Genomic DNA, 26,600 nt, shown 5'->3' with positions numbered 1-26,600 from the left:
GGCCCCTCTGAAACGCATTTAAGCGAGCGGAATGCAGTTTTTAAATAGCTGACTTTAATGGAAATCAAGACAGGCCCTCTTGTCACAGCTAATATGACAGTGGGATATAATGGACTTGGCTGAAGCTCAGAGGTAAATTATTATATATATTTTTAAATCAGAGCAGAAAATGACACTAAGCGCCATCCGCGAGCATCACTCAGTGACATTAAATATAAGGGAAGTACATTGGAAACAGACTGAGGGTATGTCCCAAATACCACCTATTGGCGCTGGTCAAAAGTACTGCACTAACAGCAACTAGGGCGCAATTTGGGACGCACCCTTATACGTCAAGGAACTTCTCCCTCTCCAAATACAGATTTTTCTAATTGAAGATCTAATCATATTAGAAGCTCTGGTTGTATCTCAAAGGAGTTCGTCACTGTCCGTGACCAAGGTAATAACACTGCAGTTACGCTCAGTGAAATGTTCATATAAAAACAGGCAGGCAGAATGTTTGCCATTGAAAAATACCAAGCGCAGATGGTGGTTTCGATCTCTGTGTTCCTTGATACACACGCGGTCACATGCACGTACACACACATTCAAACATACAGCGTTTCAAAAGAGGAGTGTGTGTGTTTTCAGGTTGGTTAGTGAACATGGAAGGTTCCTGTTTGTGTGTGTGTCAGTTCAGGTTAGTTGGTGAACATGGCCAGACTGTTTGAATTCGTACAGCATGCATGAGTGTCTGTGTGTACGCAGACACATGAGCGACTCAGACAGCCGGTGTTAGATAAGCTGACTATGTTCTCATCTACAAGGGGTCATGACCCCACAGTGCCCACGCGCTAGCAAGATGTAAGCAAGTCCTAAGTAGGCGGGGGGAAGGGCTATTTAAAGACGCACGCCAAAAATGCAGCCGATAGCCTTTTTTTTGGTTTGGTCTATTTTTAAGCACGCATAAAGAATTACTTAAACGGTCTGTAAAAATGTTTGGACAATAATAGAGTTTGACTAAGTGCAATATCCTGAGGTAAATTACAGGTAATTGAAGTCCTAGATATTCAAAGTTTCAAAGTGCCAGTTAAATTTTCTTTGGAGTCGAGAATAAACCATATCCTCACCAAATTGCCAGGCTCTCTACGACAGAGAATGAGAGATGAAAAGCAGAAATGTAAAAGCAAAGGAATGTCTGTCAAGTCCAGAGTTAATCTCAGTCAAGACATGGAGTCTGAGACTCCCCTTAAAATTGACCGAATGCCGACGGGACACTTCAACGCCATGGAAAAAAAGGATACAATACACAATTACACTCTCCCACAATTAACAGAATTGGGGCCAAGTTATTTTCATGGTGTATTTTTGCGGGAAATATGTGGGGAGCTACGGCCGGTGGCACAGGAAAAGAGACGCCTGGGAAACAAAATAAGAGCTTGAGAAGGCTGGTATGCCATTGGTGGATACGGTCCATTTTATGGGTTGCTTGGGGTTTTAGCTGCGGGTATTTAGGTGCGTTACTTCAAAGCAGTGTTGTCTGGAGCAAAAGTATGATTTGCATTCAACTTTGAAATGAAATCCAATAAACCCAAAACAATGAACAAAACACAATAATTTTAAAAGCTCTAATTGTGGTTTTAGATGTGGGTATTCTGGCCCGGCACTTCTAAGTGGTATTGTCCGAGCAAAAGCATGATTCCCATTAAGCTTTGAAATGAAATCAGATAAACCCAAAACAATAAACAAAGCAAAACACAAAAGCTCCACTGCTGTACAGAACAACTGCTGAGAAGGAAATGGATGAAAATGTGGGTTGTAATCTGGGATTATAACAGTTTCTTATTAACTGATCCAAGGTCAGTAAGACCCACTATTGTCCACACATTGAACACATTCTCTAAGAGTAACATCTTATCTAGGACCAGTGACCGTAACAGGACAAAGCAGTCGCGCAATTTGTAAATTTGTAAATTAAAAATGTGTCCATCAACTAAAGCCTGTCATTCAAATGGCTGCCAGTGGATGTCCTTCATATATATCAGATACAGTGCATTCGGAAAGTATTCAGACCCCTCGACTTTTTCCATATTTTGTTACATTACAGCCTTGTTTTAAAAATTGATTATATATATATATATTTTATATTTTATATATTTTTTTTTTACAGAAATATCACATTTACATTGTAAGTCGCTCTGGATAAGAGCGTCTGCTAAATGACTTAAATGTAATGTAAATGTTATCTTTGGTCAGAATCTGGGCCTGAGTGAATATGCTAAAATCCTTGACACTGCCTCACACAGGAAGCGGCGCAGGTCCTAATCCAGGCACTTGTCATCTCCCGTCTGGATTACTGCAACTCGCTGTTGGCTGGGCTCCCTGCCTGTGCCATTAAACCCCTACAACTCATCCAGAACGCCGCAGCCCGTCTAGTGTTCAACCTTCCCAAGTTCTCTCACGTCACCCCGCTCCTCCGCTCTCTCCACTGGCTTCTAGTTGAAGCTCGCATCCGCTACAAGACCATGGTGCTTGCCTACGGAGCTGTGAGGGGAACGGCACCGCAGTACCTCCAGGCTCTGATCAGGCCCTACACCCAAACAAGGGCACTGCGTTCATCCACCTCTGGCCTGCTCGCCTCCCTACCACTGAGGAAGTACAGGTCCCGCTCAGCCCAGTCAAAACTGTTCGCTGCTCTGGCTCCCTAATGGTGGAACAAACTCCCTCACGACGCCAGGACAGCGGAGTCAATCACCACCTTCCGGAGACACCTGAAACCCCACCTCTTTAAAAGATTTAGATGCACTATTGTAAAGTGGCTGTTCCACTGGATGTCATAAGGTGAATGCACCAATTTGTAAGTCGCTCTGGATAAGAGCGTCTGCTAAATGACTTAAATGTAAATGTAAATGTAGTATGACAATCCAGTCACAGACCCGGCCAAATAGGCAGCTGGTGTAGGACACTTGAGAACACCTTCATCTCATTGTAGTAAAGCGGCATGGGCTAAAGGCTGCTATGGTATAGTAAATCTGTCAATGTGCCCTTGAGCAAGACACTTCACCCTAATTGCTCCTGTAAGTCACTCTGGATAAGAGCGTCTGCTAAATGACTAAAATGAAAATATCAACCTGCTTAGACCCCATATCACATTTGATCCCCAACAGGCCCTCCACTGGACTTAACAGTTTTAAATCAAAATAATATTTCCCTGTTACCTGGCATCTGTTTCTTCAACCTCTCCACCCATTAACGAACCCCCCTCTGTGTGAACAAATGATCCCGGGATGGGACACACACACACACACACACACACACACACACAATACGCTGACCCCCTCGTGCCCACTACCCATACTGGGTCCGAGGCAACAACAGAGCCCTGTGTTGTCCAGCAGGGTTGCGTCAGATCATCGAGCAGTAGCCACTGCCCTGAGAGCGCTAATGTAAGCTAATGCAACTACGCAACACAAGGCCCTGCTCTGTGCGTTGTGGCTGGGGGCTGCGATGTTACTTCTGTCCAGTGTGGGTCACTGTGCTACTGTTATTGTTATAGGGCAGCAGTAGAAACCTGTGGAGGACGAGGCTGAGGATTAGAAGAGTGAAGAGGGAGACAGTGAGGCAGGAAAGGGGGAGAGGGGGGTGAAAAGCGACAGAGTAAAAAAGACAGAACGAGAGACGGAAATAGAGACAGGGAGAAACAGAGAAAGGGAATTAGCGTTAGCGCCAGCTACGATTAGCATGGTAGTGTTATGTAAGCTGTATTGCAGGAAGGTCCTCGAGGAGAGAACAATACCTCAAGAGTTGCTGCAGCTGTCTCCTCTACACCACTGGGACACGGCCATAGCGATTAACTGTCAGCGCTAATGGGAAGCAATTGCAGTGTAGAGATGGACCGCTATCCAAAACAAGATAGAACCGGTTCATCAGAAAAGTAGGTATTTAATCACACGAGTAATTTGTCTGAAGTCAAAATGCGGTTCTCTACCATTGTGTGGAGATGTAGATGGTGATAAACAAGTCAAGGTAGCCTGGAGTGAAAGGACTGCCTATAGGTCTGGCTCAATATGGCACTCTTTCTGTCTGACCATCTCTGTCATTCTGTTTACCTGTCTATCTGTGGTCCTGGCAGTTTCTCAGTCAGTCTATCTCTATAGATCTACAAAGTCTGCAGTCTGGCAGGTGTGTGCGTGTGTGGGTGTGTGTGTGGGTGTGGGTGTGTGCGTGCATGTCTGTGTGGCCTCGTCAGCGGCGGTATTTCAGCACACATCTTTATTCTACTGAAGGACTGTCTGTCCACAGGCCATCACGTTCATATTGCATAACCTGATGAATAGACCTGGCAGACGTGGCACCATGTGACATCACTCGTGGAATCGTCTACTGGAATGCTGTAGACATGGCAAAACAGTTGATTTCAGATACAATAGTCAACAATAGTCAAAGCCACACTTTTCATTTTCAAGCCATCTTGTAATGTGACAGGGCCTTCGATCCCTCTGTGCGACACAGTGCATGGGCTGACTAACTGTTAAAGCAGTTTCGTTATCTGCCCTGCCAGACAGCCCCTTTATGGAGACTTTCTCTGTAAAACAGCAGGCATTACTGACGCACACGGTTGGTAAGTCAAATCAGTGAAAAGTCACTGCTAAGCATCTGAGAAGGGTCCTAAAACGGGTCACTGCTAAGAAGGGTACTAGGTTCTAAAGTTCTAGGAGGGCATAGGGCGCAGAGCTTTTCGACTCCATGCTTGGAGGGCCGAGCCCCAAACACTGCCGGTGTTCCTTCTCCACGCTTCTAATCGTGACATGAATCAATCCATTGTGGTGAGCAACTAGGTAGAAAAGAAAACAGCAGTACTTCAGCTATGCAACTAAAAAGCCTTGGCGAGGGCCTCTATACTGTCTTTCAATCTCTGTGAATCCGACCTGACATCCATTTAATAGGCTTGACCTTTCCTATTCGCGGCTAGGCGGGTCGGAGGAGACAGACGTTGCGGGGGAGTTGGGAGCGAGAGCACCGTCTGTTAATTGGGTGTTTAGCCTTGGAAAGAAGACATTTTGTGACGTGCGAAGTGCTGAAAATCCCCACAGGGGACTTGCAGAGTCTTTGGACAGCAGGCGAGAGAGCCTCATTGTTCTAAAAACACTCCTATGCTAATGCTAACACTAACGGCTAATGAGTTTGAAGGCAGAGGGAATGTGGTAGTAAGAGTGAAGCAGCTAGCCTCGTGCTGAAGGAAATGCCCTTTCGGTGTAGAGGATCATTATTCAGGCAGGCTCAATGCTAATGCTACATTGCTAATGATAATAGCTAACTGCTAATTGTTTTGAAGGTGGCCATCTGTGAAAAAGTGGAATGAGGGGTGAAGCAGCAAGCGCAAAGAGAATTGCCCTTCCAGTGCAGAGAATGCTAATGGTACATCGCTAATGCTAAAGGTTTTTGAAGGTGAATGCGGCTATCTGCAGGAACGAACCAGGAGGGGTGATGTCATGCTAAGACAATTGTCCTTCAACTGCAAAAGGGGGACAGCGTCCCCTGCATCCTTGCAAAGGACAAATTTAGCGGAGTGTCTAAGGAATTACCCCACTCAATGAATACATGTTGGATATAACATTGATATTGACCTAGCCTACCATCAGGCTACTAGACAGGCACGATTTAAAAAAGTAGATGACAACAGACCATTGTTTAATTATTCGATTAGCTGTAGCTAACAATGGTATTAACTCCCCATAGATCTACTGAATTACACAAGAGCAGGGTGAACGACGGGTAGTAGGATGATAAGGGGGTATTTATACAAGGGCGAGAGGCCCTTAGACAGGGTCTTTTGCCCTCCAGGGGGCTCCCGGAGGGGATCTGGAGCAGGGAGAGAACTCTATTTGCGTTTACATTCTAGTCCGTTAGTAAATGGTCTTATCCAGAAGCAATTAGGCAACTTCCTCCCACTTCAACATTTCACAGTGAGGTCGTAGGGCACATGGCTCAAAAAAAGGTCACCGGTGCAAACAAAGTTTATAGACTCAAGAGGTCAAAGTATCTTGGAAAAGGTGACAAAGTCAAAAGGTTTGAAATGTAAAGAATGTCAAAGACAAACTCTTATATTATTGGTGTGTGGAGTTGGATCGGAGAGCCCTTGTTTTGGTAGCAGTCTCAATCTTTTTATTCCGTGTACCAGGATAATACTTTAAAGTACCCTCCTGGTGATTTGGGCTCTTGTTACAGACAAAACGTACGTCTGTTTTCATCGCCGTTGTCGAATAGCAACAGGCCTAAAGAGTTTAGCTGTGACACAACCCTGACACACTACTCTCCCAGCTAACGGGTAAGCAATGGCAGACATGACATAGTCCTGAAAATGTGTGTGTTACGGTGTATGCATGTCTGTGGGTGCTGTTGCACTTGTGGGTGTTTTTGCTAACCTCCGTCGTGTGTGTGAGCATGCATGTGTTTGTACGCGTGTGGTTTCGGTATGCACGCATAAGTGTATCTGTGCTTTCGTGTTTGCCGAGTTTCACATTCTTACACGGCATTGTAACTCAAGAGGCTTGTTTTTCACTGATCGCTGCAAAGCAATCTTTGGAAGATCGTTTGTCCTTGCGTATGACAGGGCCTTTTACCAAATGACCCTAAACTGGATGGTATGAGGAAGATGAAAAAAAGAAACATGAGTTGCCAAACCAGACATTTATCTTCAACATTTTTCAACCTAACTAATGATACATCTGCAAATACTTCAACTGAGACCTCTTGGCTATTTGTCAGTCAGGCCCTCCTCTTCCTGAACTAAACTGACATCCCTTGCCTCTAAATAAAACTGAACCACATTCCATCCATTAACGCCCTATCGATTGATCACTGTGCATACACAACCCTGCAGGGGTAAAAATGTCTCTGTCCCATTTGCCATTGGGCATGCAACAAAGTGTCCCAGTGCGTGTGCGTGTGTGTGGTCAGGGGGAACAAGGGCCAAGCGAGCTGCACGCTCTCTCTCGCTCTTTGCATGTGTGTGTGGACTCAAGTGGTGGTGGGGGGGTCAAGGTGGCATTCCACAACACCTCAGAGACTAGCCTAATGGACAGATCATTGTAGAGGGGGAAAAATAAAAAAAGATCTGGTGTTGATGCACTCTGTGGAAGTTAAAAGGATAGAATGAAGTAGGAGAGGGAGAGAGGAGAGGGAGAGAAAAGCAGGGGAGGGTTTGGGGAATTGGTTGGTTTCGGTTCGCTTTCAATATGGGTTCAAATTGGAGAGTTATGGAAGTCTTCCTGGTACGACACAAAATTAAATCCATTCCACTACCTCCATCTTACCCCCATTGTCCCTCTCATTATTTTAGCCTTGTTGCATTTGCAATATGATGACACATCAGGGTTCAAGACAGACAAGTGGCACAGGACCAGTGAGGCTGTGTAAACATGATGAGCATTGACAAGATTGCAGAGGCAAAAGCACTAAAGGCCATACATCATTTTGACAGGCAGCCAAGATGTTAGAAGTGAAAATGCAAGCAACGTATTGTCTTTGTGGCCTGTATTGTAGGTTATTTGAAGAGCCTGGTTTGGGTTTGACGTTTCCGTGTTCCAAATGAAAGCGGAATACTGGTTTTTTGAGGTTAGGGAAGAAAAACCTCAGTTTTCATTGAAACCATTTTTGTCCTGTCCACTGTTGGGTTTGGCTATGGTGTAGTGCTGCGATGTAGTGGTACTGTTCTGTTCCAACAGACAAATAGTAGCCAATCTAATCATATCACAAAAAAATAAAATAAATAAAAAAATAAAAGTACAGGTTCTCAATCAAAAACAATAAATTACCCAAATAAACTTTAATAAACGTTTTTTAAAAAAAAAGTAAAATAAATACTTGTTTATCACTACTTAATTAATTATTCATACTTTTGGAGTGCAAATAATTACTGCTGGACTATACCATTCACATTTGCCCCTCATTGTTGATAACTTATGAATTGTTATCAATATCATACATCCAGTCCACTAATACGCAAGTGGTTGACTGCCTATGGTTTGTGAGGCATGTCCATTCAAACAAAGCCTACTCTGACTGACATTACAACTGCAAACACAGCAAAACCCATGACCTTTCATTTACAGACAGCAAGTGCAAGAGTGCCCCAAAAACAAATCTTACCGTCATAAAAATCAAAAAGCAGGGAGACTTATTTGGGTTAGACGGACATCGGCGATCACAATTCCACACTCCACCTCAGGCTTTAAATCCAGAGACTAGCCTGTCCGTTCCTGGGAAGCACACAGATGCAACAGAGAGAAGAGAAAACAGAGTTAAAGAGAGTTAAAAAGGAGAGAGAGCTCCCTGTTTAGGTGAAGCAGTGATGAGATAGCCCTAGTTTGAGACACAGACATGCTGCAACTACAGGACTGGAAAGTTACCCCTAGAGTAGGGGGGTGTCAGAGTGTGTGGGAATGTGTATGGGGAGTGGATAAAGTGACAGGACCTGCTTCTGAACATACATACATACATACATACATACATACATACATACATACATACATACATACATACATACATACATACATACATACATACATACATACATACATACATACATACATACATACATACATACATACATACATACATACATACATACATACATACATACATACATACATACATACATACATACATACATACATACATACATACATACATACATACATACATACATACATACATACATACATACATACATACATACATACATACATACATACATACATACATACATACATACATACATACATACATACATACATACATACATACATACATACATACATACATACATACATACATACATACATACATACATACATACATACATACATACATACATACATACATACATACATACATACATACATACATACATACATACATACATACATACATACATACATACATACATACATACATACATACATACATACATACATACATACATACATACATACATACATACATACATACATACATACATACATACATACATACATACATACATACATACATACCACACACGTACAGCCACCACACACACACACACACACCTCCCCATCCCAGGCGTGAGCTACACCAGCAGTGCAGTAGCAGACAGGCATTCCTCTGGCCAGATCAGCAGCACAGTTAAAAGAAAAATGGATAGGAGGAGAAGGGGGACGGAATGGGTAGACTGCATGGAACGAGGCGTTTGCGGTAACGCACAACCATCTCTCCCCGGCGTCGCCATTTGAGCGGCTACGTCCGTGCCATTCACTTGTTGAGGGCCATGTAAAAGTGGAGTTTCTGTACAGAAACGGAAGTTGAGCAACAAGCCACATTTGATACCGTCTCTGAATGGTTGATGGAACATGCCGTACACAAGCTTTCGCTCTCGGCTGTTGACAGTTTGATCATCTGTCAGAAAAGTTGGCCAGGCTCAGTGTGATGATCCGCAGAGGGCATAAACATTAAGCTCACACACAGGACACACCCTCCCTTCCACCCTATCCCGACCAGCTAGTCGCAGGGAAGTGATGTAACCAGAGCTATATTCACCTTGCATTTAGAGGCTGGTCATACCATGCTGTAACACAGCTACTGGTCAACTTCCACCTCTCTAAACGCAGCGGTAAACCAGACAGACACAAATAGATGCAGCAAGGGACATACAACATAACATAAGCTTCATCCGCCTGGTCCCCGAGATGTTTATTAGGTTCCTTTAATGATGAGTCAAATTAAAAACCCACTGGTGGTCACTGATGCGGTAACCAATACTGATAAATTATTCAACATATTTAAGAAAAAGGAGTTCGCCATCGTGGACGAGCCTCAATTCATTACCGCAACTTCGGTGAACTTCACCGGCTCACACTCAAGTGCTCTCTCATGGGCTTCGTGCCAATATAACACATGGCTTCATTTTCTACTTCCCAATCAAAACAGATGGATGACAAGACTGGATAGGTTTTTCAATTAATTGCTTTCATCAAGATAAGTCAGGTCAAAAATCGGTGGCCATGAAGGAAATGAGGAAGCTTTCAAGGAAATAGCCGAATGGAGTGTTTGGAATGGAATGTTTCACTTGTTGCCATTTTGAGGCAGAGGCTTCCATAGCATACATGCCTACAGAAACTGTGGACAACCACTCCCTTTTCTTGTGGATCTTGGGTGACTCCTATAATTGCCAACCACAAGAGCTACTTTGGCCATTTGGGGTGCAGCTTTTTCGGGTTGTGAGGTCTGCGGTTTTACAGGAAGGCACATTGACGTACAGCACAGTGCCTATTCCGTGGTTCCCACTGTGAACGTTGCTCAGATAAATGGAGAGTTTCATGTTGTTAGAGAGATGAGGACAATGCTTTCCCCATCTGTGATGTGAGAGAAAAAACATGTTGCGCTCCATCCACTGCTATACGTTTCTCTTGCATTAAAAATATTGCCAACGGTCTGTATAGATAACTTCTGAACATTACTTAACATCATGTATTATTGAGCTATAAATGTGACGACTCGTATGTCAAGGTACCATACAAAACATGGACTAACTTCATTTCATATAATTTGCATAATTATAAAGTTAAGGTCATGCAACCTGAAGTATTTTGGTCATCCACATGCTTTGAGAAACAGAACTCACTGTTAATCGAATAGGTGTTTAAATGATTCTGATGCTGACTAACTAACGTGATGCTAACTAATACCAGTTGCGCAACAACGCAAGACTTCCGGGAACATTTGTCAAGCAAACGGGGTTTGTGGTTTGAAAATTCTTAAGTTGTTCATTTTCTCAAAATCTAAAAAAAAGGCACAACCTAGATTAGAGCCAACGTCTTCAAGTAGTTGAACGTGTTATTACTCCAACTTTGTGAAAGTGACAAACTGACACTTTTGTTTTAGTCCAAAACAACTTTATATCAAAAGGAGTGAATTTGATTTTATGGCATGAACAAGCGCGGTTCGGCGCGCGAGACGACCGTTAGACCTGATGACGTGTTTCTGTACATGAGCTTAGCTAGCCAATGTCACGAGAAGCAGTTTCTGCCTGTCTTCATACTGTGCCGTCTTTGCCAATACTTTCAACTAGTTAGGTTGTTGTTAGTATCCATTAGCATCAAGCTAACTCCTTGCAATAGAGCTAGCAACAAGTCAACAACAACAACCTGGTGCTAACTGATGCTAACAACAAACTAAGTCCTAGCAATAGAGCTAGCAACAGTTGAACCGCTAGCGCAGTGCTAACAAGAAGGCCCAGAGAAACTCATCCAACTGCATGTGCAGCAACTATGCAGTGTGACGAAATGGTAAATGGAGCATCGATTCAGCCAGCTGCCCGTCCCGGATAAGCACAGTCTGAGTCCCTCTGTCACCCTGCCAATGATGAAGTGGTAATGCTCAAATCCCCTCTAAAAAAGGTACTGACGGCCACCATGGAAACAAGCAGCGCTGACGACATGATAACATGTCTCCTGCCACTGAGGTAGTCCCCTGCTAAGCCGGAGACCTTGAGGACCACAGCGATTGGGGCGTCAGCTGTCATGATTAAGCGGCAACTGGTAGCGCTAAAAACCGCCGATCGAACACGTGTCGGGGATAGCTGCGGTATCTCACGAGCTGAGAATTGACATGTGCTAATGATGTAACCTTGGGGGGGAGGGGTGGGGATATTCAGACCGATCATGGACCTAAAAAGGTGCGGTCTGCCATTCTGTCTGTTATTCTGAGGGCCAGAAGGAGAGAAATTTCCAGTCTGTTCCATTTCAGATCTAGTCACGAAGAGAGATAAATGGGATATTTTCATCCACCCTGGTACTGACTAGTCTTACAGCATTTAAACACAAATTGGGCCTTTTTGCTGATTGCTGTTCAAGTAGAGACTTCAGTAATACAGACATTGATAAATTATAAATAAATAAGTATTAACCAAATATGGTGCACAAACAGCTCTGGAATTATCTCATTAAAGTACCAGAGACGAAAAGTTGGCACACACGCGCACACACACACACACACACACGAGCCAATCAGGACTAGACTGGGCACGTCAACATCGTCCCACTGGCCTGATTTCAACACTCAATCCATTATCAGCGCCAATATGGGTCCATCCATTCCCAGCTAAGTAAGTGACAAGTTATAAAAAGCAGAAGAGCAGGGTAAATACAAATTACAGTGACACGATGTCTGTGTACCAAATGAACTATTCCCTATAGAGAGTGTACTTCCTATAGGGCTCTGGTCAAAGTAATGCATTCTCCCTGGAATAGAGTGCCATTTGGGGCACATCCAACCTCGGTTTAGGGATGGACCAAAAATATATATTTTTTAAACGGGGCCCTAGGCCTATATTTCACCCCACTAGCAAACATCCCATAAATAACCTTAAAGCCAGTGACATGTTTATTTTTGGGTGGTTTGCTTAATAAAAATATAATTACTCTATGGTTGGCTTAATATATGTCATCTATGGATAACGAGGAACACTGTCCTGGTAGGCTGCTTATATAAAACCTGTTATAATAGCCTGTTAATGAGTTGCCGTGGTTAACAGAACATAAACTAGGCCTAAGTTAAATCATATATAGAGCTACAGTATACAGTAGAAGGCTGTGTGACCTTTGCCATGTGAAGGTTAGATACAGCACTATAAGATTAATGGCCCCAAATAGAATTCGACATAGGCTATGGCTAAAGTTGACATACCCTTCACATATAAAATAAACTGCATCTCACTGTTGAGCCTGAACCTTCAAAGTTTTGGGTCTTGAAGTGTTGAGAGATGGATGTCATAAGTGGGAACATTATTCTCCTATGATAGAGGAGTGCTGTAAGAACGTTATGAACATTATGACACGAGTCATCCATCAATCCTGCTCAACCTCTCCCAGACTCTCTCACACCTCTGCCCTGGGACCCACCGACGGGCCCATTTCCTGCCGCCTCGCCCGGCAGCCAATCGGGCACCCACGCTCACTACTTCCCTCGCATTCTGCCCGGTAACAGCATCCAAACTGTTGGCGGGGGCGCTCTGGCATTTTGGCTTAGGACGTGTCAACCCCGGGATTTACACATACTTGACTGGTGCAGGGTTTAGAGACGGGAGGCTTTCTTTAGCACTACACCTCTTTCATCAAACCCGGGAGAGACAGAAGCAAGGAAGGGAAAGAGGGGAAGCCAGAGAGAGGGAGGGTGGCGTGACATGGCTGGTGTGTGTAGCACTTAATTCCTCTACATACCCAAATGCCAGTTCCACCATACCGGCACCTATTGCAGAGGCGTTGGCTCAAATTACTCTCGCAGCTGGTACACCGTCCAGTAGCGTGTGTCATCGCAGAAATAGAATAGGAAGCGAGAGCGAGAGACAAAAAGAGCGAAACGAATGTCGGATTATCATGAATACTTTCCTCCTCCGTAATCTTTACGGCTCACTTTCTCAGCCTACCCCGTGCCCACAGAAAGGTCACAGAGGAACAAGCCTTGGGCCGGGGCCAGAGGGGCACCACCACTGTGCCTTTTCAGAGAGAGCTTGACCTTTGACCCCCGTGAATCACTGCACTTTTCATCTGCCTGCAACAAACGGGACATAAACGAGACCCGGAAAGGGAGTAGCTGGTTTGACACTTTGAAAACGGTCTTAAAGAAACTTAGGCTTCGTACATTCCAAAACCTCAGAAAGAACTTTGACAATTGAAACACTGCAGGCTTAAGCTTTCAGTACTTTGTGTTGATATCGAGAATATTCTACAGCGGCCTAAAGCGTTAGAGGATTTTCTTGACTCAGCAATAGCTGTTTCTAGAGAGAGGGGGGGATCAAATGAAACCAACTGTAATCCCACTGTAGCACTTCAGAAAAGTACAATAGTCCTGCTACATGTAGAGAGAAAAAACTATTGTGTGCCCTCTTTCACACAGAGAAAATCTGGTTGGTCTTCCGGTAACATCGACCCCTCTTGAAGCTGTGAAAATAGCGCCCAGCTCCCAAATGACACCATAACCCCTATATAGTGTACTACTTTCGACCATAGCCCGATGAATAGGGTGCCATTTGGGACACACACAACGTGTCATATCCCGCTGCCTGAGGGTAAAGGTCAATTGGGTCCTTTGTCACAAGAAACTCAGCGGTGGGACTTCCTTATACAGGTCATGTCCATGTAAAAGTACCCATGAGCACCAACTTGAAGATCATAGGAGCATATGAAATTGGACCCAAATGAAAGCTAAGAGTCCATATTTTTTTTTTTTAAATGAAGGCATATACACTGAGGCACATTGATTGACTAGGTGCATCCAGGTGAAAGCTGTAACCCCTTACGGGGGACACCTGTTAAATTCACTTCAAATCAGTGTAGATGAAGTGGAGGAGACGAGTTAAAGGATTTTAAAGCCTAGAGACAATTGAGCCATGGATTGTGTGTGTGTGTGCCATTCAGAGGGTCAATGGGGAAAAACAAAAGATTTAAGTGTCTTTAAACAGGGTATGGTAGTAGGTGCCAGGCACACCAGTTTGAGTGTGTCAAAAACTGCAACGCTGCTGGGTTTCACACTTGTATCAAGAATGGTCCACCACCCAAAGGACATCCAACCAACTTGACAGAACTGTGGGAAGTATTGGAGTCAACATCGGCCAGCATCCTTGTGGAATGCTTTCAACACCTTGTAGAGTCCACACCCCAACGAATTGAGGCTGTTCAAATTGAGGTCAAAAAGAGTTGCAACGCAATATTAAGGAGTTCCTAATGTTTTGTACACTCTGTGTGTGTATACTTTTTATAGCTACTGTTTACAGGTCTCGTGGGCCGTATACAGAATTTTCAAATCGGACCTTGTAGCCTTGGCAGATAATATTGTAATTTTTGGTGACTAATAATTCACATGGAAAAGTCCACAGACCCACTCCAAAAGGATTTCGGAGCTATCATCAACTCAGTGGGCTTTGTCCAACATGTCTCTGGATCAAATCATTTCCAGACATACCCTGGATCTAGTTTTGTCCCGTGGAAAAGAATATTCTGGATGTAAATGTTTATCCTCATAATCCTGGCCTATCCTGGCCTACATTTGCAATCGTAAACAAATAATCTGCTCAGACTCCAATCAAGGATCATCAATTCTCGGACAACCCAAAGATTCCAAGATGCCCTTCCAGACTCCCTCCACCTACCCAAGGACGTCAGAGTACAAAACTCATTTAACAAACTAATTGAGGATCTTAGTTTAACCTTTTGTAATACCGTAGATGCAGTTGCACCCTTAAAAACAAAGACATTTGGTCCCTGGTATACAGAAAATAGCTGAGCCCTGAAGCGAACGTCCAGGAAATTGGAAGGGAAATGGCGCCACACCAAACTGGAAGTCTTCCTACTAGCTTGGAAAGACAGTACCGTGCAGTATCGAAGAGCCCTCGCTGCTACTCCATCATCCTATTTTTCCAAACTACTTGAGGAGAATGAGAATACTGTTGCAAAGCTAACTAAAAAGCAGAATTCAACAAGAGAGGATTGCTTTCATTTCAGCAGTGATAAATTCATGAACTTCAACGGAAATCATGGAAACCCAAATTGGTCTACACGGACATGTTCTGGCCTGGTTTAGGTCTTATCTGTCGGAAAGATATCAGTTTGTCTCTGTGAATGGTTTGTCCTCTGACAAATCAACTGTACATTTCGGTGTTCCTCAAGGTTCTGTTTTAGGACCACTATTGTTTTCACTATATATTTTACCTCTTGGGGATGTTATTCGAAAACATAATGTAAACTTTCACTGCTATGCGGATGACACACAACTGTACATTTCAATGAAACATGGTGAAGCCCCAAAATTGCCCTCACTAGAAGCATGTGTTTCAGACATAAGGAAGTGGATGGCTGCAAACTTTCTACTATTAAACTCGGACAAAACAGAGATGCTTGTTCTAGGTCCCAAGAAACAAAGAGATCTTCTGTTGAATCTGACAATTAATCTTAATGGTTGTACAGTCGTCTCAAATAAAACTGTGAAGGACCTCGGCGTTACTCTGGACCCTGATCTCTCTTTTGAAGAACATATCAAGACCATTTCGAGGACAGCTTTTTCCATCTACGTAACATTGCAAAAATCAGAAACTTTCTGTCCAAAAATGATGCAGAAAAATTAATCCATGCTTTTGTCACTTCTAGGTTAGACTACTGCAATGCTCTATTTTCCGGCTACCCGGATAAAGCACTAAATAAACTTCAGTTAGTGCTAAATACGGCTGCTAGAATCCTGACTAGAACCAAAAAATTTGATCATATTACTCCAGTGCTAGCCTCTCTACACTGGCTTCCTGTCAAAGCAAGGGCTGATTTCAAGGTTTTACTGCTAACCTACAAAGCATTACATGGGCTTGCTCCTACCTACCTCTCTGATTTGGTCCTGCCGTACATACCTACACGTACGCTACGGTCACAAGACGCAGGCCTCCTAATTGTCCCTAGAATTTCTAAGCAAACAGCTGGAGGCAGGGCTTTCTCCTATAGAGCTCCATTTTTATGGAACGGTCTGCCTACCCATGTCAGACGCAAACTCGGTCTCAACCTTTAAGTCTTTACTGAAGACTCATCTCTTCAGTGGGTCATATGATTGAGTGTAGTCTGGCCCAGGAGTGGGAAGGTGAACGGAAAGGCTCTGGAGCAACGAACCGCCCTTGCTGTCTCTGCCTGGCCGGTTCCCCTCTTTTCACTGGGATTCTTTGCCTCTAACCCTGTTACGGGGGCTGAGTCACTGGCTTGCTGGGGCTCTCTCGTGCCGTCCCTGGGGGGTGCGTCACCTGGGTGGGTTGATTCACTGTTGTGGTCGGCCTGTCTGGGTCCCCCCTTGGGTTGTACCGTGTCGGAGATCTTTGTGGGCTATACTCGGCCTTGTCTCAGGATGGTAAGTTGGTGGTTGAAGATTTCCCTCTAGTGGTGTGGGGGCTGTGCTTTGGCAAAGTGGGTGGGGTTATATCCTTCCTGTTTGGCCCTGTCCGGGGGTGTCCTCGGATGGGGCCACAGTGTCTCCTGACCCCTCCTGTCTCAGCCTCCAGTATTTATGCTGCAGTAGTTTGTGTCAGGGGGCTAGGGTCAGTTTGTTTATCTGGAGTACTTCTCCTGTCCTATTCAGGTGTCCTGTGTGAATCTAAGTGTGCGTTCTCTAATTCTCTCCTTCTCTCTTTCTTTCACTCTCTGGGAGGACCTGAGCCCTAGGACCATGCCCCAGGACTACCTGACATGATGACTCCTTGCTGTCCCCAGTCCACCTGGCCATGCTGCTGCTCCAGTTTCAACTGGCCTGGGCCCTAGGACCATGTCCCAGGACTACCTGACATGAGGACTCCTTGCTGTCCCCAGTCCACCTGGCCATGCTCCTGCTCCAGTTTCAACTGTTCTGCCTTACTATTATTCAATCATGCTGGTCATTTATGAACATTTGAACATCTTGGCCACGTTCTGTTATAATCTCCACCCGGCACAGCCAGAAGAGGACTGGCCACCCCACATATGCTCTCTCTAATTCGCTCTTTCTCTCTCTCGGAGGACCTGAGCCCTAGGACCGTGCCCCAGGACTACCTGACATGATGGCTCCTTGCTGTCCCCAGTCCACCTGACTGTGCTGCTGCTCCAGTTTCAACTGTTCTGCCTTATTGTTATTTGACCATGCTGGTCATTTATGAACATTTGAACATCTTGGTCATGTTCTGTTATAATCTCTACCCGGCACAGCCAGAAGAGGACTGGCCACCCCACATAGCCCGGTTCCTCTCTAGGTTTCTTCCTAGGTTTTGGCCTTTCTAGGGAGTTTTTCCTAGCCACCGTGCTTTTACACCTGCATTGTTTGCCGTTTGGGGTTTTAGGCTGGGTTTCTGTACAGCACTTTGAGATATCAGCTGATGTACGAAGGGCTATATAAATAAATTTGATTTGATTTGATTTGATCATCATGCTCATTAGAAAGCAGATTACGGACTTCACTTTGAATCTGCGTATTTCTCTAAAGTTCAGTTGTCCTGAGTCTGCACAGAACTGCCAGGATCTAGAATCAATCGAGACACTCAAGTTTTTTAAAATCCTGTATTGCTTGACACATTCATGAAAAAAAGTCATGGCCTCTAAACCATCAAGTTGCATACTGGACCCTATTCCAACGAAACTACTGAAAGAGCTGTTTCCTATGCTTGGCCCTCCTGTTGAACATAATAAATGGCTCCCTATCCACCGGATGTTTACCAAACTCACGAAAAGTGGCAGTAATAAAGCCTCTCTTGAAAAAGCCAAACCTTGACCCAGAAAATGTATAAAAACACTGTTTTTTGAATTTTTAATATGAATTTAAAAAAATTCAAAATAGGCCTATATTGAATCTCCCATTCCTTTCAAAAAATGTTTTAAACACAGAAACTCACTGCCTTCCTGAAGACCAATAATCTATACAAAAAAAGTCCGTCTGGTTTTAGAATATAATAATATAATTAGACCCCATCATAGCACTGAGACTGCACTTGTGAAAGTGGTAAATTACCTTTTAATGGTGTCAGACCAAGGCTCTGCATCTGTCCTCGTGCTCCTAGACCTTTGTGCTGCTCTGAGAGAAGGGTAGGAGCAAGCCCATGTAATGCTTTGTAGGTTAGCATTGATCACCAATTGTTTTTGGAGAGATTAGAAGCCCTAATTGGTCTACACAGACAAGTTCTTGCCTGGTTTAGATCTTATCTGTCAGAAAGATATCGGTTTCGCTCTGTGGATTGTTTGTCCACTGACAAATCAATTGTAAGTTTGTGTTCCTCAAGGCTCCGTTTTAGGACAACTGTTTTCACTATATATTCTACTTCTTGGGGGATGTCATGGGGAAACACAATGTCAACTTTCATTGCTATGCAGACAACACAGCTTAGGTCTACCCTGGACGCCTGTGTTTCAGACATAAGTAAGTGGATGGCGGAAAATGTTTTACTTTTAAAGACCAAACAGAGATGCTAGTTCTAGGTCCCAAGAAACAAAGAGATCTGCTGTTGGATCTGACAATGAATGGTTGTACAGTCGTCTCAAATAAAACTACTCTGGACCGTCTTTTGACAAACATATCAAAACTATTCTAAGGTCAGCTTTTTTCCATCTTCGTAACATTGCAATAATCCAAAACGTTTTGCCTAAAAATGATACAAAACCTAATCCATGATTTTGTCAATTCTAGATTAGACTACTGCAATGCTCTAATCTCTGGCTACCTGGATAAAACACAAAAAAACTGCAATTAGAGCTAAACACGGCTGCTAGAATCCTGACTAGAACCAAAATATTTGAGTAGAACTCTCTACATTGGCTTCCTGTTAATTAATTAAGGCTAGGGCTGATTTCAAGGTTTTATTGCTAACCTACAAAGCATTACATGGGCTTGCTCCTACCCATCTCTCAGATTTGGTCCTGCCATACATACCTACACGTATGCCACGATCAAAAGACACAGGCCTCCTTATGGTCCCTAGAATTTCTAAGCAAACAGCTTGAGGCAGGGCAGGCTTTCTCCGATAGAACTACATTTTTACGGAATGATCTGCCTATCCATGTGAGACACGCAGACTCTGTCTCAACCTTTAAATCTTTACTGAAAACTCATCTCTTCAGTAGGTCTGATGAGTAAGTGTAATCAGGCCCCGGGGTGAGAAGGTGAACGGCGACGAACTGCCCTTGCGGTCTCTGTCTGGCCGGCTCCCCACTGGGATTCTCTGCCACTGACCACATTACAGTCACTGGCTTTCTAGTGCTCTTCTTTGCCGTCCCTAGGAGGGGTACGTCACTTGAGTGGGTTGAGTCACAGACGTGATCTTCCGGTCCAGGTTTGCGCCCCTATCAGGCTCGCGCGGTGGAGGAGATCTTTGTGGGCTATACTCAGCCTTGTCTCCGTGTAATAAGTCGGTGGTCTGTTGATATCCTTCTAGTGGTGTGGGGGCTGTGCCTTGGCAAAGTGGGTAGGGCTAAATCCTGCCTGGTTGGCCCTGGCCGGGGGTATCGTCGGACGGGTCCACCGTGTCCCCCGACCCACCCATCTCAGATTCCAGTATCTATGTTGCAATAGTCTGTGTGTCGGGGGCTAGGTCAGTCTGTTATATCTGGTGAACTATCATGTCTTATCTGGTGTCCTGTGTGAATTTAAGTACGCTCACTCTAATTCTCTCCCCCTCCTCTCCGGGAGAACCTGAGCCCAAGAATGCCTCAGGACTACCTGGCCTGACGACCCCTGGTTGTCCCCAGCCCACCCGGTCGTGCTGTTGCTTCAGTTTAAACTGTTCTACCTGCAGCTAGGGAAGCCTGACCTGTTCACCAGACGTGCTACCTTGTCTTGGACCCGTTGTTTTCGACTCCCTCTCTACTATCTCGACCTCTGAATGCTTGGCTATGAAAGGCCACCTGCCATTTACTCCTGAGGTTCTTACCAGTTTCACCCTCTACAACCACTGTGACTATTATTTGACCCTGCTGGTCATCTATGAACATCTTGAAGAACAATCTGGCCTTAATAGCCATGTATATTTATAATCTCTACCCGTCAGAGCCTGGTTCCTCTCTAGGTTTCTTCCCAGGTTCCTGCCTTTCTAGGGGATTTTTCCTAGTCACCGTGCTTCTATTGTGCATCTGATTTGCTTGCTGTTTGGAGTTTTAGGCTGGGTTTCTGTGTAGCACTTTGTGACATCTGCTGACGTAAAAAGGGCTTTATAAATACATCTGATTGATTGAACAGTTGAAGTCGGAAGTTTACATAAACCTTAGCCAAATGCATTTAAACTCAGTTTTACAATTCCTGACATTTAATCTTCGTACAAATTCTGTGTCATAGGTCAGTTAGGATCACCACTTTAGTTTAAGAATGTGAAATGTCAGAATAAGAGAGAGAATTATTTATTTCAGATTTAATGGTCTTTCATCACATTCCCAGTGGGTCAGAAGTTTACATACACTCAATTAGCATTTGGTAGCATTGCATTTAAAATTGTTTAACTTGGGTCAAACTTTTCAGGTAGCCTTCCACAACATGTTGGGTGAATCTTGGCCCATTCCTCCTGACAGAGCTGATGTAACAGTCTGATTTGTAGGCCTCCTTGCTCGCACACGCTTTTTCAGTTCTGCCCACAAAACTTCTACAGGATTGAGGTCAGGGCTTTGTGATGGCCACTCCAATACCTTGACTTTGATGCCATCTATTTTGTGAAGTGCACCAGTCCCTCCTACTACTGTGTAGGAGGGACTGGTCCACCCCCACAACATGATGCTGCCACCCACGTGCTTCACGGTTAGGAGGGTGTTCTTCGGCTTGCAAGCATCCCCCTTTTTCCTCCAAACATAACGATGGTCATTATGGCCAAACAGTTCTATTTTTGTTTCACCAGACCAGAGGACATTTCTCCAAAAAGGTCCTTTGCTGTCGTTCTGGGATTGATTTGCACTTTTCGCACCAAAGTACGTAATATCAAAGAGACAGAACGAATCGAGGAGACCGAACGAGTCTCCTTTCTGAGCGGTATGACAGCTGCTTGGTCCCATGGTGTTTATTTTACAATGCAGAAAATAGTAAAAATAAAGAAAAACCCCAATCAAAGTTGGTCTTGTTTAGGGGCAGGGCTCATTAAAATAATAGAGATTGTGTTGAATAATACCCAAATATGAAAAGGAAGAAAAAGGAAGGAAGCACATTTACACATTTGTGCATCTATTTAGGATACATCACCATGAAGAGAAAGCCATTCATAATTATGCATTTCTGTGTAGCACAGATCAGGGACCTATGATGAAATTCCGGTTGGAGCGAGTGGTCGCATCTGCACGTCGCTCCAACGGGTAGTATAACTTTTTCATTATATTTCATTATATCACAACGGTTTGATTTATCTTATCTTAGCAATTTCTTCTCAGCTAGCTACATAGCCGTCTTTGTATCAAAGATAATTGCGTAATTATCGTATTTCGCCGTCCTAACGTAGTCTTCACTAGCCAGCTAGCTAACGTCCACTGATTAGCTGCACTGAGAAACTATTACTATTACACTCAACTGAACGACTTGATTAGTTTAGTGTTAGCTACCTACATAGCTGTCTTTGCTGTCTTCGTATCATCGTATCCAAGATAATTGTGTTGTTTAGGTTTAGAGTGTGTAGTCTTAGAGTGATTATCTTAATTTACCGAGGTTAGCTAGCCAGCTATTTGTCGTCCTTAACGTAGGTGACTCTGCTAGCTAGCCAACTCTGCTAGCTAGCCAACAGCTAGCCAATGTCTTCTGTATAGAACTCAACTACCCGGTCGCATTCACAGGTTGTATCACTTTTTCACTTCATTTCATTACAGTACAACGGTTTGATTTGTTTGATCGTAGCTAGCTACTTAGCTAGCTACATAGCCGTCTTTGTATCAAAGATAATTGGGTAGTCTAGAGCGATTTTCTAGGTTCGCTAGCCATCTATTGTCGTTCTTTTAACGCAACGTAACGTAAACAACACTGCTAGCTAGCCTGCTAGCCCCCGAATAGCAACACTGCAGAAACTATTACACTCAACGGAACGACTTGATTAGTGTAGTGTCAACAACGCACCCACTGCCAGCTGGCCTACTTCAGCAGTACTGTATCATTTTAATCATTTTAGTCAATAAGATTCTTGCTACGTAGCTTAACTTTCTGAACATTCGAGACGTGTAGTCCACTTGTCATTCCAATCTCCTTTGCATTAGCGTAGCCTCTTCTGTAGCCTGTCAACTATGTGTCTGTTTATCCCTGTTCTCTCCTCTCTGCACAGACCATACAAACGCTCCACACCGCGTGGCCGCGGCCACCCTACTCTGGTGGTCCCAGCGCGCACGACCCACGTGGAGTTCCAGGTCTCCGGTAGCCTCTGGAACTGCCAATCTGCGGTCAACAAGGCAGAGTTCATCTCAGCCTATGCCTCCCTCCAGTCCCTCGACTTCTTGGCACTGACGGAAACATGGATCACCACAGACAACACTGCTACTCCTACTGCTCTCTCTTCGTCCGCCCACGTGTTCTCGCACACCCCGAGAGCGTCTGGTCAGCGGGGTGGTGGCACCGGGATCCTCATCTCTCCCAAGTGGTCATTCTCTCTTTCTCCCCTTACCCATCTGTCTATCGCCTCCTTTGAATTCCATGCTGTCACAGTTACTAGCCCTTTCAAGCTTAACATCCTTATCATTTATCGCCCTCCAGGTTCCCTCGGAGAGTTCATCAATGAGCTTGATGCCTTGATAAGCTCCTTTCCTGAGGACGGCTCACCTCTCACAGTTCTGGGCGACTTTAACCTCCCCACGTCTACCTTTGACTCTTTCCTCTCTGCCTCCTTCTTTCCACTCCTCTCCTCTTTTGACCTCACCCTCTCACCTTCCCCCCTACTCACAAGGCAGGCAATACGCTCGACCTCATCTTCACTAGATGCTGTTCTTCCACTAACCTCACTGCAACTCCCCTCCAAGTCTCCGACCACTGCCTTGTATCCTTTTCCCTCTCGCTCTCATCCAACACCTCCCACACTGCCCCTACTCGGATGGTATCGCGCCGTCCCAACCTTCGCTCTCTCTCCCCCGCTACTCTCTCCTCTTCCATCCTATCATCTCTTCCCTCCGCTCAAACCTTCTCCCACCTATCTCCTGATTCTGCCTCCTCAACCCTCCTCTCCTCCCTCTCTGCATCCCTTGACTCTCTATGTCCCCTATCCTCCAGGCCGGCTCGGTCCTCCCCTCCCGCTCCGTGGCTCGATGACTCATTGCGAGCTCACAGAACAGGGCTCCGGGCAGCCGAGCGGAAATGGAGGAAAACTCGCCTCCCTGCGGACCTGGCATCCTTTCACTCCCTCCTCTCTACATTTTCCTCCTCTGTCTCTGCTGCTAAAGCCACTTTCTACCACGCTAAATTCCAAGCATCTGCCTCTAACCCTAGGAAGCTCTTTGCCACCTTCTCCTCCCTCCTGAATCCTCCGCCCCCTCCCCCCCCTCCTCCTCTCTGCAGATGACTTCGTCAACCATTTTGAAAAGAAGGTCGACGACATCCGATCCTCGTTTGCTAAGTCAAACGACACCGCTGGTTCTGCTCACACTGCCCTACCCTGTGCTCTGACCTCTTTCTCCCCTCTCTCTCCAGATGAAATCTCGCGTCTTGTGACGGCCGGCCGCCCAACAACCTGCCCGCTTGACCCTATCCCCTCCTCTCTTCTCCAGACCATTTCCGGAGACCTTCTCCCTTACCTCACCTCGCTCATCAACTCATCCCTGACCGTTGGCTACGTCCCTTCCGTCTTCAAGAGAGCGAGAGTTGCACCCCTTCTGAAAAAACCTACACTCGATCCCTCCGATGTCAACAATTACAGACCAGTATCCCTTCTTTCTTTTCTCTCCAAAACTCTTGAACGTGCCGTCCTTGGCCAGCTCTCCCGCTATCTCTCTCTGAATGACCTTCTTGATCCAAATCAGTCAGGTTTCAAGACTAGTCATTCAACTGAGACTGCTCTCCTCTGTATCACGGAGGCGCTCCGCACTGCTAAAGCTAACTCTCTCTCCTCTGCTCTCTTCCTTCTAGATCTATCGGCTGCCTTCGATACTGTGAACCATCAGATCCTCCTCTCCACCCTCTCCGAGTTGGGCATCTCCGGCGCGGCCCACGCTTGGATTGCGTCCTACCTGACAGGTCGCTCCTACCAGGTGGCGTGGCGAGAATCTGTCTCCTCACCACGCGCTCTCACCACTGGTGTCCCCAGGGCTCTGTTCTTGGCCCTCTCCTATTCTCGCTATACACCAAGTCACTTGGCTCTGTCATAACCTCACATGGTCTCTCTTATCATTGCTATGCAGACGACACACAATTAATCTTCTCCTTTCCCCTTCTGATGACCAGGTGGCGAATCGCATCTCTGCATGTCTGGCAGACATATCAGTGTGGATGACGGATCACCACCTCAAGCTGAACCTCGGCAAGACGGAGCTGCTCTTCCTCCCGGGGAAGGACTGCCCGTTCCATGATCTCGCCATCACGGTCGACAACTCCATTGTGTCCTCCTCCCAGAGCGCCAAGAACCTTGGCGTGATCCTGGACAACACCCTGTCGTTCTCAACTAACATCAAGGCGGTGGCCCGTTCCTGTAGGTTCATGCTCTACAACATCCGCAGAGTACGACCCTGCCTCACACAGGAAGCGGCGCAGGTCCTAATCCAGGCACTTGTCATCTCCCGTCTGGATTACTGCAACTCGCTGTTGGCTGGGCTCCCTGCCTGTGCCATTAAACCCCTTCAACTCATCCAGAACGCCGCAGCCCGTCTGGTGTTCAACCTTCCCAAGTTCTCTCACGTCACCCCGCTCCTCCGTTCTCTCCACTGGCTTCCAGTTGAAGCTCGCATCCGCTACAAGACCATGGTGCTTGCCTACGGAGCTGTGAGGGGAACGGCACCTCAGTACCTCCAGGCTCTGATCAGGCCCTACACCCAAACAAGGGCACTGCGTTCATCCACCTCTGGCCTGCTCGCCTCCCTACCACTGAGGAAGTACAGCTCCCGCTCAGCCCAGTCAAAACTGTTCGCTGCCCTGGCCCCCCAATGGTGGAACAAACTCCCTCACGACGCCAGGACAGCGGAGTCAATCACCACCTTCCGGAGACACCTGAAACCCCACCTCTTTAAGGAATACCTAGGATAGGTTAAGTAATCCCTCTCACCCCACCCCCCCTAAGTTTTAGATGCACTATTGTTAAGTGACTGTCCCACTGGATGTCATAAGGTGAATGCACCAATTTGTAAGTCGCTCTGGATAAGAGCGTCTGCTAAATGACTTAAATGTAAAAATGTAAATAATTCTGTTACCGGGTGTAAATCCACTTCACTTACTGTAGTTCAATAATCAAAAGAGATTTTTTTCAAAGTCAAGGTGTCATGTCAGAACTGACACCACATTCTTTGAATCTTTAATCGGAGAAGATTTTTCGTAACGTTTTTGGAAAACACGTACGAATAAAACAGAGATTTAACTTCTTCGAGATAGGGGGGCGCTCTTTTAAATTTTGGATAAAAAACGTTCCCGTTTTAAACAAGATATTTTGTCAAGAAAAGATGCTCCACTATGCATGTAATTGACAGCTTTGGAAAGAAAAAAACTCTGATGTTTCCAAAACTGCAAAGATATTATCTGTGAGTGCCCCAGAACTAATGCTACAGGCGAAACCAAGATGAAATTTCATACAGGAAATGGTCCAGATTTTGAATGTGCTGTGTTCCAATGTCTCCTTATATGGCTGTGAATGCGCCAGGAATGAGCCTGCCCTTTCTGTTGTTTCCCCAAGGTGTCTGCAGCATTGTGGCGTATTTGTAGGCATATCATTGGAAGATTGACCATAAGAGACTACATTTACCAGGTGTCTGCCCGGTGTCCTCCGTCAAAATTATTGCGTAATCTCCAGCTCCATGCGCGTTTCCATTTTCTTCAGAGGAGAAAGTCAACTGCCACAAATGATTTATCATCGATAGATATGTGAAAAACACCTTGAGGATTGATTCTAAACAACATTTGCCATGTTTCTGTCGATATTATGGAGTTAATTTGGAAAAAAGTTTGCGTTGTAATGA

At 45.1% G+C, this 26,600-nt stretch overlaps 1 protein-coding gene across 5 annotated transcripts in view; it reads right to left on the bottom strand.

The window, feature by feature from the left end:
- Positions 1–26,600, bottom strand: part of LOC124001476 (sorbin and SH3 domain-containing protein 2-like) — a 92,157-nt gene that overhangs the window by 60,274 nt on the left and 5,283 nt on the right. For 3 of the 5 annotated variants that reach the window (XR_006832790.1, XR_006832788.1, XR_006832791.1), the window contains exon 2: positions 8,131–8,240. The exons of the other annotated variants lie outside the window; for them this stretch is intronic. The gene's annotated coding sequence lies outside the window, so the exon portion shown is untranslated. The remainder of the gene's footprint in view (positions 1–8,130; positions 8,241–26,600) is intronic. 5 annotated transcript variants of the gene reach the window in all.

This window comes from Oncorhynchus gorbuscha, linkage group LG17, assembly GCF_021184085.1.
Source record: "Oncorhynchus gorbuscha isolate QuinsamMale2020 ecotype Even-year linkage group LG17, OgorEven_v1.0, whole genome shotgun sequence".
In the NCBI taxonomy this organism is placed as follows: domain Eukaryota; kingdom Metazoa; phylum Chordata; class Actinopteri; order Salmoniformes; family Salmonidae; genus Oncorhynchus; species Oncorhynchus gorbuscha.
This window is presented reverse-complemented; position numbering and strand designations above follow the sequence as displayed.